The 13,843-nt window shown below is 31.1% G+C and overlaps 1 long non-coding RNA gene across 1 annotated transcript; it reads left to right on the top strand.

Annotated features, from left to right (window-relative positions):
* The first annotated feature begins 2,474 nt into the window (after positions 1–2,474).
* LOC127732890 (uncharacterized) lies at positions 2,475–11,586 on the top strand. Its single transcript, XR_007996488.1, has 4 exons — positions 2,475–2,621; positions 6,807–6,851; positions 8,955–8,995; positions 11,267–11,586. It is a non-coding gene; the product is annotated as an uncharacterized LOC127732890 (long non-coding RNA).
* The last annotated feature ends 2,257 nt before the right edge of the window (positions 11,587–13,843 follow it).

The raw sequence follows: 13,843 nt of genomic DNA, 5'->3' as shown, positions 1-13,843 counted from the left end.
AATTTGACAGTTAGCAACGAAAGACATTTTCGCTCTATACTGAATTGATATATGTGACTCTTATTTGTTTTTAAATATTTAATAATAATTTAGAATGTGTTAATGTGGTCCTGTTATAGATTCGAGGTTATTGTATTGGACCTGAAACTCGAGGAGTAGAGATCCAATACAGCTGATCTATAACACATGACAGGGCCAATACAGAAACAGCCAGTTTATAACGCTTTTATTTAATGTTTATAACTAAGTAACTTACCTTGAAGTTAAGGAATATACAGAAATTCATATCTGAACTTGTCTTTTCGCATTCACGATGGATTTTTTTTCAACATTATCAGATGTAATTTCTGATTTCTCGTCCAAGTACTTAATCTTATGCTATTACAATTCATATTCTATGTTGTATCTTGTGTACTACTAGTATTGTTTGTCTGTTTGTTTTTTTTTTTTTTCAGCCATGACGCTGTCAGTTTATTTTCAATCTATGAGTTTGAATGTCCCTCTGGCATCTTTCGCATCTTTTTTTTATTTAGCAAATAGAAGGTACATGGGAAGGATAAATCATACAGTTTAACTATTCTTGCTCTACAATCGTCTGTGTTCTGATGATTGATCAACGGAAATGAAATTGAAAAATAGTCGTACTCGAAAAGGCTCTAAAATATTTCTGTTGTAAAACACTGAACATCAGTTAAACTTTTTTATTATATAAAGTTCAAAAATATGAGTACAAATGTATTTTATGCATAATGATACGTCCAAAGTTAAATTTCGAGCAAGTGTTCTTAAGTTATTTTCGGCGTTAAAACTGGAAGTGAACGTCATGGGCCAATACGGCTTTTTCCGTATTGGCCACCGTATTGGCGCTGTCCAGAATTTAATATAAGCTCCTGCTTTTTATCGACAGGACAACGTCTCCAGTATTGCACATGCTAATTTATCCGTATTGGGGCTGATTTGCCCATATCATTGAAAATAGTATATTATATACTAAGTATACTTAGAACAATACTTTGGACAGATAATGAAATGTATAATTAATCTTTTGGGCTGTTCATTCGCGTTTTATATAATATATGTGGTATTTGATTTTATTTATATCAGCGATTTTCAGTTGATCATACGACGAACATTGAATAACGTTAACATTTTTTATTTGGGAAAATTTCATTCATTCATTCATTCATTCTTCCTTCCTTCCTTACTTCCTTCCTTCCTTCCTTCCTTCCTTCCTTCCTTCTTTCCTTACTTCCTTCATTAATTCTTTAATTCATTCATTCAGGTGTAAACGTATGCAGTAAAATCCGGTTTGGAATAATATTATAATCTCCCCTTATTAAACTACCCTGCATTATTTCCTGAATGCATATATTGCTGACTCAACATGCTTGTAATATCTGACACTGGAATTAAAGTATCCGTTTACAATCATAGTCATTAGCACAAGCGTTGCTTCTTGTTTTTCTTAGAAACATAATTTTAAAATATTAGATTTCAACGTTTAACATCTTCTTTGAAATACATAACTGATTTTTTTATAATGTCAGATCTTTCTAAAAACCACAATATTTAGATAGCTGACCACGAAGAAATGGTCACACGAATTTGAACTTAGTTTGCGTCTTCATTTTTGTAAATGAGTAAACGTATATGCCGAACCAGGGTTTGAACAAGGATTTTGCAGGTCCTGAATAGTTAAATATGTGACCAGTATTTAAAGCCGAAAATTCTTGTTTGACATGAATAGTTAAAGTCTTTGAACAACGAATTTTATGATATAATCTATAGATAAAAAATTAAAATAGTACATACTATAATTTTATGGGAAACGAATTCATCTCTAGGAAAGTGTAATATATTTCGAAATAGTTTGACCGCCTGAAAATATGCATTACCATCGTTTTCCTCTTATGATAGGCACACTCCTATCCTTATTTACTGGCATGGACCATCAAATAATGCAACTTGTTACTGGTGTTTACTAAAACGAGTGTCAATAGTTCGCTTTTTTATGGGGGAAATGAAACTATAACCACTTAACAATTTTCAATTGCTATAAATATTTGTTTTCGGTAGTAATTATCCGAGAAAAAAAAATAGAAGCGAAAGAAAAGAAAGAAAAATTATACTAGCATGTCTCTTTGTTTATCATAAACGCTTCATACGCATAGATATCAGGATTCAAAAGTATGTACGATAGGCGGAAGGTTCGAATAGAAATACTCATTAGTGACGCTCGAATGAAAAATATTCAAACAGGCAAAATATACCCCAACGTTGAGAAGTTAGGATCGAAACTTCGAAAGGTTTAATTTGGCTTAATATATTAGAATACTAGTATGAGAAGTTTTTGTATGCTCCTTTTGGAAATATCTGTAAGCATGTGATCAGAAAGGAATTCTATTTATTATGAACACACAAAGACATTAACAATAACGGTAAAATTTACAAATCTAAAAAAATGTTTTGCACCTGATCCAACATAAAGACATACTCACGATGATTATATATAATGGGGATCACATGACTTCTGTGTATAAAAGCGAAAGAAATTGATCATATCGCTATTTATTTCCGAGATTTCATTTGACAGCATAGGCTGTTTTCAATTGTTGAAGAAGGTATGTGTATAATGTAAATCATTAAATATATTATGTTTTCCATTAACTTTCTTAACTAAATAAAACCTGTTAATGTTTCAAAATATACATCGTTCACATAATATTAGTTTTTTTTTTAATTTGATCTTAAAACTCTATCATGTGTCGATCGTTTGTTAATTTTCAGCTTGCATATTTGTATGTGTAATCATATTCTATATTGCTTTCGTCACTTACACATATATTAAACTCCATAACAAAATGCAAATACGTTTCAAAATAAATGTTTGTATTGTAAGTGCAAGCAGTAACTTTGCTGTCACATCTATGTCTGTATTTATTAATCGAATCCGTGATTATCTTTTTGGTATTAGATTTACAACCAACCAAAAAAAACAAAAGTTGAGTTTTTACTGTCACCGATAATAGAGTATATTCGTGAAATTTATATGAGAGGCTTTATGTTGCTGCCTATAACAATACGTTTGCGATGAATAACTTCTAAATACAAGTTTTAGATATTATTATATCAAAATGTCCACGATCGCAATGCTGTTGAAAGAGTATAAAATATCATTTCACATGGCTAAAATGAATAATGTTTTGATGTATCTCATTATATTTCACTTAAATCAATGATTTATTTCAACGTGGTATGTAATTTCGACTGACCATCGTTCCAGACCACCGAGTTCAATAGTTTTGTTTTTCGGTTATAATGTTTTTTAGATTGTGTAATGTTAATTGTTAATTCCTTCGAATCTGCTATTATGTATTTTCATTGCCTCATACATCTTTTTAACACCCTCTTGATGCCTTTAAACCATGCTAACTTTTAATTAGCCTAATTTATAATGTTAAACAATCTCGAAAAATCAGACCTTAAACAAAGTATCCCCCCAAAAAATCCTCACTTGTCATGTTTTATTATATTTCTACACGTGTTCATATAATTTTCTGACCTAGGAAACATATGATTGACTAACAATCAATGAGTACACCTACGTCTCAATAATAATTGTTTAAGCAAAAGTTTATTCAAGCGTGGCAATAATTGATTGTAAAATAGAAAAAAGAAAGCGTTCCATTATGTATATTTGGTTTTGAAAGGTAGAATCTTAATGATGAAGAACATTAAAAAATGTCTCTACGTGTTAACTTTTTTTTTCACGATAAAATATACTTTCGTCCTCTTAGATATTTGTGTAAAATTTTAACGAATCCTTGGTCGTGTTTCTTCCTTGGCAAATCGGTAAAATAGGCCAATCTAAAGTGTATATCCGATAAACATGATAAATTGACAATGATACCATGGAATCATTCTAATTTTAGCACAGAAGCTATTAATCAATTGCCTGGTTTATATGTTTTGTATTTGTGCAACATAGGTTTAGACTATAGAAGTAAGATTAAAACCCGTCTCCATGGAGCAGTTGGTAGAACAATTAAAACATGAATAATACATGTCATTGAATTTTTAAAAATCAATTTCAACCGATCACTATTAGCATTTCTAAACCCAATCTTGAACTTATTATATTACAACATCCATAATGTTATATAATAACAGACTGAAACTATTTTAGAAAAGTTTAAAAACGTTTCACTTAAGAAATAAAATATAAACACACGGGGTGTTGTATTATATTTTGTGTTTTGATCTTGCATGAATGCATATTAGGGTCCATATTTGTTGAGCAGTTGCCAAAATCATAAAAAGCAATTTTATTATAAATTAAAAGAAATATCTGAAATAAATAGAAATAACTATTTTGAACCTTGATTTAGACGAATTATATATACATGATATATATAAATATCCTGTCTTCACCCTTTAAATTGCAATTGCAATTGTTTATTCTAAACAGTTAAGAAGTTAAAACAGTCCGTACTTATAACATAGAAAAAACTATAATAACCAGTGATTCGGTTAAACATGGTTTGATTTTTAAACCGGGAATATATATTATCCGTCTGAAACTGAAGTCACCTTGCAGGTCATAAACAGCTAGATAATTTGCTCAAATATAATAAAAACTTCAGTTAACGTAAATTTCAAGTTTCAAGAAAATTACTATTTTTATATGTTGAAAAACATGGAGTTATATGACTATAAAAGTTGTAACTATTTATAGCTCACCTGGCCCAAAGGGCCAAGTAAGCTTTTCTCATCACTTGGCGTCCGGCGTCCGGCGTCGTCGTCGTCCGTTAACTTTTACAAAAATCTTCTCCTCTGAAACTCAGTTGACCCCTTAAGGAGTTATTGCCCTTTATAGTAATTTTTTAACAATTTTGCGTAAATTTTTGTAATCTTTTACAAAAATCTTCTCCTCTGAAACTACTGGGCCAAATTTGGTTTTTGGGCCAAATTTAACCAAATTTGGCCACAATCATCATTGGGGTATTTAGTTTTAAAAATTTGTCCGGTGACTCAGCCAACCAACCAAGATGGCCGCCATGGCTAAAAATAGAACATAGGGGTAAAATGTAGATTTTGGCTTATATCTTTGAAACCAAAGCATTTAGAGCAAATCTGCAAGGGGGTAAAATTGTTAATCAGGTCAAGATCTTACTGCCCTGAAATGTTCAGATGAATCAGACAACCCGTCGTTAGGATGCTGCCCCTGAATTTGTAATTTTAAGGTAATTTTGCCGTTTTTGGTTATTATCTTGAATATTATTATAGATAGGAATAAACTGTAAACAGCAATAATGTACAGCAAAGTAAGACCTAAAAATAAGTCAACATGACCAAAATGATCAATTGACCCCTTAAGGAGTTATTACCCTTTATAGTCAATGTTTAACAATTTTCATAAATTTTGTAAATTTCTACAAAATATTTTCCACTGTAACTACGTACTGGGCCAAGTTCATTATAGATAGAGATAACTGTAAGCAGCAAGAATTGTCAGTAAAGTAAGATCTACAAACACATCACCATCACCAAAACACAATTTTGTCATGAATCCATCTGTGTCCTTTGTTTAATATGCACATAGACCAAGGTGAGCGACACAGGCTCTTTAGAGCCTCTAGTTTTATTTGTTAACAAATATGAAAATGTAAGACTATTGAATATGTAACTACAAGTGGGGTATTTCAGTCTCAGAGGGTATTATTAGCAGTTGCTCGGCACTGGTATGATTTTTAACCACTTGTTCTAAAATTATCAGTTTAACTATATATCATATATATATACAGCACAAACAACATTTTCCAAAAGACCAAAAAAGTTAAAAGTTTTTTAACAAATCGCATTTGACTAACAGGTCGAACAACTGATGTTCTTTAACCCTGCTGAATGCCATTGACGATTGATTGCCAAAAAAATTGATCACGAGATGTAACATGGATCTTAATTATTAATTTAATACCAAACAGAAAACAATAAACTTGCGGAGAAGATGGTATACCGCAAACATGAGGTGCAAAAATTTGTACACCATATCCGGATTTCGACAATTAATGTCTCTTCAGTGATGTTAGGGATCGAAACGGTATTTGGAAGGCCATATAATTTACCTCAATTTAGGATAGACTGTTGAAATTTAAAGAGTCGAAATAGGAAGAACGGATCATATAAACCCAAAGGAAAATATAATACAAGCCCAAACGAAAAAATATAAACATGTCTAAATTGAAAACAACGTTCAAACCTATGATTGTGTTGGATAAAAACCGCAATTTATCTGTTTAAATATATAGTCACTTACTTCACTATATACATATATAGATTTCAAATCCAAAAAGAAAAGTTGGACTGACATAGTTTTGACTACTTTTTATGTCCTTTTACTTCTAAATCTGTTCCGGTATTTTTTTCATCCCTGGATTTCAAAAACACGGCTTTGAACATGAAGTTAGACCCATAAATGCGCTTCTACAACATAAATTTTACAGCGTTGATTTATTTTTTTCCAAACCCAAATAAGATGTGTCGCTGTGTCGGCTTTGCTATCCTAATTTGACCTGTTTAACATTCAATTAACTGTTAAATTCTAAAAATGTTGGAATCTGGTGAAAGGTTTTTTTATCTGCAGAACTCTTCAGAATACAAATGACTTTACAATTTCAATCATGACGTCAACCACGTGCAGATTATGTTCTATTTGACTTTAAACATGACTTTGTTTCCAAAGCGAAAGAAAAACTTCACTGTAAAATATTCATTAACAAAAAATGTAGATTACACTTTTCTTTCAGGGTGTTTAAATTATTAAAAAACAAGAAGAAGATGAATATATCAAAGTAAGTGACTATATATTTAAATAGATATTTAAGTGTAACTTTAGTCTTCATAACCTTTTGTGTTTGTTGATTATTGTATGTATATTGTTTATTCCTTTGACTTTGCTTTTACCTTTTTTCATTGACTCATATACTCTTTTTATTACCCTCTTGATTACTTAAGCTTCGTAGCATGCTCATTTTAAACTAAATCTTAAGTCATCACATTAACAGATCCCAGAAAGTCATACCTTACTGGTGTATCCTATTTTAACACGTTTTTATAGAAAACAGACCAAGTAAAAATAAACATACTCCGCATCTGAACGCCCATGCCCGAATATTAAATGTTTAATCAAAAGTGTAGCCTATCACAGTCGAAGAAGCTTTTAATCACTGGTCTGACTAATATGCTGCGCATTTGTTCATTTCGAATTTATATATATAAAGATAAAGAACAATGTAAAGTCAAAACTCATATCCATGGCGATGTTCGTAAAAGAAGTAAGACATGTAGTTGAATTTAAATATTAAATTAAATATAAGCATATCTAAACCCAATTATGAACTTATCATATGACAATGTCTAAGATATCATGAAACTATTTAAGTAAAAGTTTAGAAACGTTTAACTTAAGAAATAAAATAAAACGTATAACGACTATTCACGAATACACAAAACAATGTAATATTTTGTTATTTGATTGCATGAATATTTGTGTCTATCATTTCTTATCAATGTATTATCGTGTCTATAACGTGGAAAGAATATAGTAACCAGTAATTTGATTTTAAATAGTTTCAATAATAAACCTTGGTTATTTAATATCCTTCTAAACCAAGAGCTAATTTGCAGCTCATACACATCTAGAATAGTAAAGCAAATATCGTGAAAACTTTAAGTCAAAAGACATTATTTTTTAAAATCCGTTCTTAAATTGTCAGTTTGTAAGTTTAGAAAGTTTTAGAAGCTAAGGTTTAATCTCCTGCATGCAAAGCATTGTTTCGGGAAATGTTTTAGGTATTTTTTGGTTATATAGGTCTTTAACTGTTTGGGTTATTTTACATAATTTGCTTTAAAATATTTGATTTTGAAAATGTTGGCAAAGTCAAAATTGAAATGCAATTTGAACGCACGAGTTACAAAATGTTGATTTCATTGGTTGTTGACTCAAATTTGATATTTTACAGTTGCGGCTTTGCATTTCTATTTCTATCTATTATTCTAGATAGCTTTAAATTATTTTTAATTTCTCAAATGTTTGAATCCGATGTAAAGTGTTACCCACACAGAACAGTATTAAGACAAGCGAACACAAAAGTAATCAAAAGAGGGGGAAGTCTTTATAAAATAACAAAATCAAACGGTAGACTTTACAAGCCAACGGAATGAATAAAAAACTACTTCCGTTTTCCTGACTTGTAATAGACATTTTTCGAGATTAAACCAATCAAAAATATATTAGAGGAGATGTATGTATCAACGAGAGAACACTCAAACGGAATCACTACCACACAGTTATCTAAATCTCCACATACAGTTAGATAAATTAAAAAAAGATAGTCATTCATGCTATGCTCTATGTTTCCTTTTAACATGGTTAGGCATTTTATGTATCAATATCTGTATACGGAGCAAAGCTAGGTGAAAAATGTTAACACTTATATTGCCTACACAAGTTAAAAGAAGTATGGAGCATGGCATGATAGATTTATTCCGATTCTTAATAGAAAAAGGTAGAACTTTTTTTTATTTCGAATTGGACAGTTATAATAATATAATATAATAATAATTACAATAATACAATTTACTTTTATTTGAAGTAGCCAAAGCGTTATACAAGTAGAAAGTCAACCGGTTTACGATATAAAAAAAATTACCCCCTCCCCTTTGAGGTGAAAGGGTTGCTCCCTTGGATATATTCTATTTAATTAACTAGCCAGCAGCACCAAGACGAATGTGTATGTTGATCTCTAGCGATGTAAAAACTACAATTGGCGTTGTAAATTTTGTTGTGACGTCAGGCTAAGCCCACATCCTTCTAGAATTGTTTCAAAGGCGAATAAAGAACGTCATATCGAAATGTCCATAAACGACTAACGCAGATTACACTTTTCTTACAGGATTTATAATTTATAAATACAAGAAGATGAGAATGTCAGAGGTAAGTGATTGTGTATCTTAACAAATTTTAGTGTAATTTAATTCCTTTAAAAATGGCGCAGTGCGATCAGAAAATGATGCAATCATAATATCTAGTAATTGATATATTTGGTTAAAGTCTTAAACATATTTGATTAATTATCACCCGTTTATTATTACTTTTAAAATACCACATCTTAAATGTATTGCAGTTAAACACGCGTGTATTTAAAAACTTTTAAATTTTAGTTAAATGTTCCCAAAACATTCAATTAGTGTATGTGCAAATGATAACACATTGACACATTCCCCATTTCCATTTTCAATTTTAAATACTTGTGGATCTTTTTTGTGCATAAGCCTAAATTTTGCCGAAAAATATTCCAAAGAAAGATAGTATAGGTTGCATTACTGTAAATATCTACAATGCAATTTTCCATAGGAACTCCTTTTACGGCTAAAACTGTACAACTTTTACTACGAAGTTTTGAAAAAAAAATTATATCCTTGAATGGAAAGTTTATATGCACTTCTATTTTTTTTAAAGGTAAAAATATAGGACTGTGCGGCATATTTTCAACATTTATATGCCCCGAACTTCTCAGAGTTTAAACCTACACTAAAATTCTTTACTACCCTAACCTTGACTTTAGGGTTCCCATAGATTTCATTTAGAACAAAATGCATATGCATATTTACTGGTAGCATTCCTAAGTTATGTCTCTTCGATAGGAAACATAGATATCATATCTGGGAACCAGTACGTAAACAAAATTAATTATCTATGAATATTATATATACCCCAAAAAGAGGCGTGATTTAAGAAACAGATGTATATACAAAGTGCAACCTATATTGATATCTATAAAACATTAATTTGCATCTCTGCCCGCGTCGTAATTGTTTGGGAAAAATATCCCCAAAATAGGCAATAATTTCATCAAAATGAGATAGTCGAGTACACCATTTTATGTGTATTCGGGTTTGAGTTACACTTTCTGTCTTGTAAAAGAGAGACAAAAGATACCAGATGGACAGTCAAACTCATAGATTGAAAATAAACTGACAACGCCATGGCTACGTATAAAAGAAAAATATTTCATACATCATATCGCTTCAGATCCTTTTTTTGTAAATATATTTAGACTCTAGGTTGACATAATTACATTTAACATTTTAATTGCTAAAAATGATATATATGGGTCACTGGCTTACTGTTTGACGTGAGGCAAGGGTCGGTGTTGAAGGCTGTACTTTGACTTATAATGGTTTATAAGTGATTTGAATACTCAAACCACATCTTCTCATATACAATTATTGAAATATCTCTCTAAAGAGTAATAACAGCAGACTAGGTGTTTTCGAATAACACATTTTTGCATACTTTACTTGCCGATAGACTTTCCAAGTGGATCTTAAAAAATGCATATCTTCCAAAAGAACTTATGTGTGTAACTAGGATAGTAAGTAAGCCACCTCTGAACAGTATTAGTATGTCCACGAATTATTTAATTAGTTTTTTTTCGTAAATTCACCTTGACAACCGACCAGATAATAGTTCTAAGTTGATCAGATAAAATTGAGAATGGAAATGGGGAATGTGTCAAAGAGACAACAACCCGACTAGAGAGCAGATAACAGCCGAAGACCACCAATGGGTCTTCAATGCAGCGAGAAATTCCCGCACTCGGAGGAGTGCTTCAGTTGGCCCAGAAACAAAAATGTATACTAGTTCACTGATAATGGACGTCATGCTAAACTCCGAAATACATAAAAGAAGCTAAAATTAAAAATCAAACAAGACTAACAAAGGCAAGAGGCTCCTGACTAGGGATAGGCGCAAACATGTGGCTGGGTTAAACATGTTTTTAAGATCTGAACCCTCCCCTATACCTCTAGCCAATGTTGAAAAAATAAACACACAACAATGCATCAAAGTACATTAAATGATGCTAAATAGATAGTAGATTCATTTGTATTTTTAAAATTAGACTGGCATATAAGGATCGTAATGATGCTATGTGGATAAATTGATCAGTTTTCAAAAAGATAAATTGTCAGCGTGCCATCAGTACAATGGCTTTGATTTTGCGATTATAAAAATAGGTGGCGTCATGAGGAGATAATTTTGAAGAAGAAGAATCCTGACTGTCCCAACACGAACGATATATCGACTTTTTTGAAGTTTTTTACATTCTATTGAATTTGAATAGATCAAAAATCTTATTTTGAATTGATATTGTGAATCAATCTTAATATGTATCTTCTTCATAAAGCTCTCTATCTGTTTCAGATGACTATAAAACATTATGGATCATGGTCCTAATGGGGGACGTTAAATTCCATCTGTATGCCAACAGTCGTCTGGTGGATGAACGACGTTTGAAACAGTAACAAAATACTTCCACGTTTCACAAGTGTCTTCTGACATCGTCAAAGACTTGCTTGGGGTGTTTCTGTCTTCTTTGGTCTTAGTGTGTTTGATTTTGGACTTGCAAAAACCAGTTTTATAAATCAGAAATCTTGGACGTTATCTTTATCTAGTATAATTTACAATTAAAAGTGTGTCAAACTAAATATAGAATTAATTAAAACAAATAAAAGTGAACTATCTATTGTGTTTTACTTGGTAAGGTGAAAACGTGTGGTGTTAAAATTTATTGCAGACCCATTGGTGGCCTTAGGCTGTTTTCTGCTCTTTGGTCGGGTTGTTGTCTTTTTGACTTATTCCCCATTCCTATTCTCAATTTTATATTTTCGACACAATCAGATTTTGAAACACGAGTTGTTTTATTTTAAAATAAGTGGGTGTTTTTTTCTTTTCGAGAAAACATTAAACTGTCTTCGGAATTCAAACAAAAAAAAAATTATCTTGATTACGAGACGGAATACAATTTGTTTTGTAGTTGGAATGTTAAGTTAATTAGCTTAAGACAGGATGATATTTTTGTTTGTTTCTCTCCCTGTTGAAAATAGTTAAAGCATATTCAAGACAGTCACTCATTAGCAACACGGTGAGAGAGTTTTAAGAAACTACAATGCAACCTGAAATGAGATTGGAATAAATACATAACCTACGTCAATATGTTATATGCAGACGACAGAAAATCAAATTGACATAATGTGACCTATAGTTGTTCATTTCATGTCAATTGTTCTCCTGTAGAGAATTATTCTCGGCATTCATACCACATCTTCTTTTTTATATAGTGTCCGTACTCGTCTGTTTATAGTTTCACAAAGTGCAATTTTTGCCAGTTATGAGTCATTAAGTGATGCTCTAAAGCGTAGTATGTATAGTTGAAATAGAGACATTCAAACGTAAATAGCTTCAGAAATGTGTGAGAAAGAATTTGACATGCTAATGTATTGTTGGAAACCCTCTCATGTTTGGTAATGAACGTCATGCTTTGTTTTGCTACAAATCTTCAGATCTATACAAAATAATACTTAACTACATGGTACCAGTTTTAATTTCTTCAGAATAAGTAGATTTAAAAACTAAATATTGGAAGTTCATCACCATCAAACATTGAACATTAACAAGGGTCTCAACAGCACACATGATTATAGTTGAATCAGTAGATTCAAAATTATTATCTTAATAACGATATGAAAATTCATTGATACTATTAATGCCTGTAAAGCATGGTTAAACAAACAAATTTTCGGCATGTTGCAGTAAATGGGTCATGCTATAGATTTTTTGGTAATATTTGGCATACAATGGCAGTGTTTTAAACTTAACCTGTAAATTGAAAAAAATATGTCATTGGAAAAGTACTGATTTAACACAAGATTAAAATTTAAGAAACACATTTTAAAAAAACCAGAGATAAATTTTAAGTTTTTCTTGTCTACGATAGATTTAAAAGAGATTTAACTATTGAACGAAACGGTTCTTCCGGTTAAATTGACTCGCATCTTTTCACATTTCATTATTGGCGTTTTTGTATTAAATAACTGAACATGCGTAGCACATTGGTACCTAATGTCAAGCTAATGGATACATTTAAGATTTCATGAGTACGAATTCAAATGAGATTGAAAAATTGACAAAACATCATCGATAAAATCGATGGTGTGAAGTATAACATGTATTGTACTATGTTGATAAGGTTTTAAAAACAAACATTCCCGAATAAGTATACAAATAAGTTTTCAACACAAATGTGCATTTCCATAATCAATAAATGGCATACTGTATGTGACTGTCTAAAGCCACAAACCGGATTCAGTAGGTGTTGTTTGTTATCTTTTTTGTATATCATCTTTGTTTTCGTTTATTATCTTTAACATTATGTTTGAATCCGTATTTTTTTCTAGTTTGCATTGTTGAGAGTCTGTATAGAGAGGTTCATAAGCACTCTCTCTACAACAGAAGTTTGAAGCTTGGACTTCAATACGCTGTCAAGCTAAAAGCATATCCAAAAAATTCCGGCCTACGACTGTGTTTTAATCCCATTTTTGAAGATATAATTGCAAAACATGAAATTAAAATTCCTCCATAGGAACTTCCAAAACAGAAAATGATAAATACAAAAAAGGAAAACAAACCCTCTTTTTAATTAACATTATTTTGCTGAATTTAAGGCAAAGTATTCAAATTTTTCAACTGTTTATATATATGGATCGAAGGATGGTAACCGGGGTGCATCTGCTATTGTCTCTTGGGACAGACCTGCGACTCTCTGTTGGTCATCTGGTGCATCAATATTTACTGCTGAAGCAAAGGCTTTGAAATTAATTGCTTCTTCAGACAAATCCAAATTTATTTTATGTTCTGATTCACTTTCATGCTTACAAACCATACAACATACTAAAATTAAAAAACGATAATTCTCAAGATTTTTTATGCAATGTTTAAAAA

Source organism: Mytilus californianus, unplaced genomic scaffold (genome assembly GCF_021869535.1).
Source record: "Mytilus californianus isolate M0D057914Y unplaced genomic scaffold, xbMytCali1.0.p SCAF_29, whole genome shotgun sequence".
Taxonomy (NCBI): Eukaryota; Metazoa; Mollusca; class Bivalvia; order Mytilida; family Mytilidae; genus Mytilus; species Mytilus californianus.
Note: the sequence above shows the minus strand (reverse complement) of the source record. Positions and strands in the feature narration are given on the sequence as shown.